A 4,749-nucleotide genomic window follows, 5' to 3' on the forward strand; every position below is an offset into this window, starting at 1 on the left:
TTTGTTCTGGCATGAGTTATAGTGCTATGGGCTTTGAGTTCAATGTCAAGGAATCACAATGTGTGTTAAATAAGGTATTTTTAAACAAAACATACCCATCAGGCCTGTGTGGCTCAGTGGATTGAACATCCTCCCATAAACTGAGAGACCCCGGTTCAATTCCCAGTCAGGGCACATGCCCAGGTTTCTGGCTTGATCCCCAGTTGGAGTCATGCGGGAGGCAGCCGACTGGTGTTTCTCTTACATCAATGTTTCTATCTCTCTCTCCCTTCCTCTCTTTCCAAACACATCAATTTAAAAATATTAAAAAATAAACAAAACATATACATAAAACAAGTTGATATATTGATCAGTTGATAAAAATGTTGTGACCAGAACTGTTTATGCCTGGTTTTCTCTAACGCTGAGATGGCATCCCAGGGCCACAACCTCCTCTCTGAAGATTGTAGGATTGCTATGAATCCCGTAGCATCTTATGAGCTGCACATCAGTGATGCTTATTTACCTATGGCCTGTTATTACAACGAAGACATGGGAGCACCTGCTTTTTGCTGCATTCTTTGAAGACCAAGCTGAGGTGAAGAGGGAACATGCAAAGCAATTCGTAAGATATCTAAGAAAACATGAGAGTAAAATCTGCCTTCCAGTGATGAAGAGGACTGATGTAGATAACTGGGGAACTGGAGTACAAGCTCTAGAGTCTGCTCTGGAGTTGGAGAACAAGTTAACCAACCTCCTGCTAAACCTGAAGATCATGGCTTCTGCCATTGAGGAAACTGATCTCTTACATTTCATGGGAAAGTACCTGGATAAACAGAAGAGGAACACAAGCTACCTGGAACACCAGCTTGTATATCATAAGGGATGAGAAAAGCAGGCCCAGGAGGAAGACCCATTGAAAACGCCTGCTCAGATGTCAGGTAAAGAGACATAACATCTGAAGGCAACAAAGCAAGTCTTCCCATTGTAGTAGGTCCCAAAACCAGCTACTTAAGACTCTTAATTTTCATCCTGGTCTGTATGGCTCAGCGGTAAGAATGTCACTTGTGGACCAAAGAGTCCCGGGTTTGATTCCAGCCAAGGGCACATATCTCAGTTGTGGTTCATCCGCGGCCGCAGTTGCGGTTGTGTGGGTGGCAACCAATCGATGTGTCTCTCTCACATGAATGTTTCTCTCTCTCTCTCTCTCTTCCTCCCTCTCTCCCTCCAGCTCTATCTGAAGATTAACGTAAAAATATCCTCAGGTGAGGTTTAAAAAAAAGAATCTTAATTTTCTTCATTTGACAAAAGACTGTCTTTGCATTATAAAAAAAAAAAAAGTGACCAGAGGCTCACAAGAACGCAACTCTCTATTCTGTGTAGGAGCAGTGGTTCAATGTTCGCGATCCAGTGTTGTATCAACTTTGTAGAACTCTGCTGCCAATAATGAGACTGACTGTATCTACTTCCAAGGGCGATTGTGAGGACTAGGTAAGACTGTGCAGGTAAAGCATTAAGCACAATGCTTTTAGTCATTAACAGGAAAAAGGGCATCATGTAATCCAGGGAAAACAATTAAAACAAAACAAACAAACAAAAAAAGTTCTGCTCTTGTATAAAGCATGCAGCCTTCATTATCTAGTTAGAGCCACAGAGAATTGGAGGGAGGCCATGGATAATTACCATGCTAGCCTTTAGCCGGCACATGTCAGGAGAACTGTGTTTGGCAGACCCAGTAGATTGTCCCTCAAGGCCACAGATGGTCACAAAGACACAAATGGAAGGATGCCATCCACTAAATCACCCATACGGCTTTCCTTGGCACCGTATGTTTGCCATGGTTTCTTTCCAAGAATTAACTAGCCCCTGCCTGTTTAAATTAAGAAGCAAAAGAACATCACCCCACCACAGTCAGTAAATGTACTTTTTTTTTTTTTTTTGGCCTTTTAAAAATTAATTTTTAAAATTTTGAAATAATTTTAGAATCACATGTGGTTGTAAGAAATAACAGAGATCCTGTGTACCCTTTCCCCTCAATGGTTATATCTTATAAAATTATAGTACAACATCATTATTGCATTTAAAAATGTGTTTTTATTATTATTTTTCTTAAATATGTATTTATTGATTTCAGAGAGAGGAAGGGAGAGGCAGAGATAAAAATATTAATTGGCTGCCTCCTACATACCCCATACTGAGGATCAAGCCCACAACCTGGGCATGTGCCCTGACCAGGAATTGAACTGGCAACTCCTGGTGCATGGGACGATGCTCAACCTACTAAGCCACACCGGCTGGGCTACTATTGTTTTTTGATACAGTCAAAATTCAAAACATTTCCATCAACCAGGATCCCTTATGTTGTCATTTTATAGCCACTTCCTCTCCCCACCCCCTGCCCCCATGTTCTTGACCTCTGGAAATCACAAATATGTTCTCCACTTTCTGTAATTTTGGCCTTTCAAGAATTTTATGTAAATAAAACCGTAAGAGTATGTATCCTTTTGGTGTTGGCTTTTTCCACTCAGCACAGTTCTCAGAACTTCATCCAAGTGGTTGTATGTATCAAGAGTTTATTCCTTGCCCTGGCTAGATTGCTCAGTTGGTTAGAGCATTGCTCTTGATATGCCAAGATTTCAGGTTCAAACCTTGGTCAGGGCACTTACAAGAATCAACCATGAATGAGTGGAACAACAAATCGATGTGTTTTATTTTTTCTCTGGACCATGGGCCGACACTCTAACTGCTGAACCAAACCAGCCAGGGCTATTTTTCTCTCTCTCTCTCTCCGTCTTTCTCTTCCTCTCTTTCTCTCTCAAATCAATAAATAAATTTTACAAAGAGTTTATTCCTTTTTACTACTAAGTATTCCATTGACATGAAATGTCTAAAACAGGCAAATCCATAGTGATAGAAGCAAACTAGTGACAGCTAGGGCTGGGGAGTGACTGTTAATGGGTACAGGTTTTTTTTGGGGGGGTGATTAAAAATGTTCTGGAGTTAGTGGTGATGGCTGCACAACTCTGTGAAGGTCCTTAAAACCATTGACTTGCACATCTTAAACGGGTGAATTGTATGGTATGTGAATTATATCTCAATAAAGTTGTTATTAATAAAAAAAAAAAGCCATACTTGTAATTAATAGTTTGGTTATGATCTGCTTCCCTGCTTCTAAGTTCCTGAGGATTGATACCATGTCAGTCTTGCTCACTGCTGCATCCCCCAAGATGGCCAGGCCTATGTCAACTGATAGTCATTGGTGCCAATTCTATAGCAACAGGAATCCCCAATTGGGGTGTAGTGAAGACGGAAACTTTATTCAGTGCAAAACAGCTCAATTGTGATACAACATGGCTTTGAAAACAGCACAGCTGTGAGACAGCCCTGGAGCCAGGAGCCTCTTTGGCTAGACAGCTCTGCTCTGCTCCTCGCTGGCCTGCCCCAGCAAATCTGTGTTTCAGCTCAGCCAGGGGAAAGTCTCTGACAGAAAAGAAAAGTGAGCTAGCTCTCTGAGCCAGGGGGAAGCTGGCTCATAAGGACAGAGGTCCCCACTCCTGGTCCCTGATTGGTCTGTCATGCAGTCAGGTAGTTCAGTGCAGACCTCTCCTTGAAGTGAAGTTTGCTTGAGAGGTCCTATGTAGATAATGATTGCTAGGCTCTTTTTGTTGTTGTTTTGTGTCTTTTTAAATTTGAACCCAGTTTGCCACCAGGAGCCTTTCTTAGTAGGTATCTTCCTTCTCAGGGTCCACACCTGTAATGGGGTGGGTCAAGAAATATCTCTCAAAATGTATTCCACTGAGAGTAGGTTTCTCCACATCAGCACTAGGTACTAGTGACATTTGAGGCTGGCTCATTCTCCCTTGTGGGGGCCACTCTGGACACTGTGGGGTGTCAAACAGCACCTTCACCCCTTCCATGCCTCAGTTATGAAAACCACACATGTCCCCAGATACCACCGAATGTCCCCTGGGGGCAAATCACTCTGGTGAAGGTGGTGCAAGGCAAAGAACCCCCAAAGCTGAGTGGTTAAAGGGAAGGCGGGGCTCTGAGAAGGGGCAGGGTTTGAAGCAAGGGGTGGGGTTTGAGACCAGACTCCCCACATTTGGGGGTCTGAGTAAGGACCCTAGCCTGGGGCATAGAGCTGGGCTCAAGCAAAGACTCCCGATGTGGAGCAGAAAGCGGGGGGTCCCTCGGTATGGGGCGGGGCCTGGGCGCGGGGTGGTGTCCCAGTCAGAGTCCTCGGATGCCCAGCAGTGGAAGGGAAGGCAGGGCTCCGAGTAGGGGGCGGGCTTGAGGCAGAGTCAATCCCTCCAGACACAGAACTGAGAGAAGGCGCAAGCCTCGCGCGGGGGCGGGGCCTGGGGCGCTGGGCGGGGCGCGAGAGACTGGGGCTCGGGGGACGTCACGCCCAGAGGCCCCGCCCCCCTTCGGGCTTGCAGACGCCAGGATGGCAGCGGGCAGCTTCTACCGCTTCGCTCAGGGCGCCAGCCCGCAGTACAGGTAACGACCTCCGCGCTCCCCGGCCCCGCGAGTACCCGCGTGTTGGTCGGAACCAGGCGGGAGCGGGCTGGGGGCCTGCTCCGGCTAGAATGGCCGTGGAGCCGAGGAGGCCGCAGCCCCGAGTTGTGTCTATCAGGGGGAGGGCTGAGGGGCACCTGGCGTGGGAGGGGTCCGTGGGCCTGCCCTGGGGATGGACACTGGGCCGTGCTGGGAGGGTCCCAGGTCGGGCCGGGGGTGGAACAGACACCTTGGCATGGGGAGAGGGGAGTG

General features: G+C 46.7%; 1 pseudogene; it reads left to right on the forward strand.

The window, feature by feature from the left end:
- The first annotated feature begins 408 nt into the window (after nt 1–408).
- Nucleotides 409–4,483, forward strand: LOC118643897 (annotated as a pseudogene).
- The last annotated feature ends 266 nt before the right edge of the window (nt 4,484–4,749 follow it).

The sequence above is a fragment of the Molossus molossus genome, unplaced genomic scaffold (assembly GCF_014108415.1).
Source record: "Molossus molossus isolate mMolMol1 unplaced genomic scaffold, mMolMol1.p scaffold_m16_p_4, whole genome shotgun sequence".
In the NCBI taxonomy this organism is placed as follows: domain Eukaryota; kingdom Metazoa; phylum Chordata; class Mammalia; order Chiroptera; family Molossidae; genus Molossus; species Molossus molossus.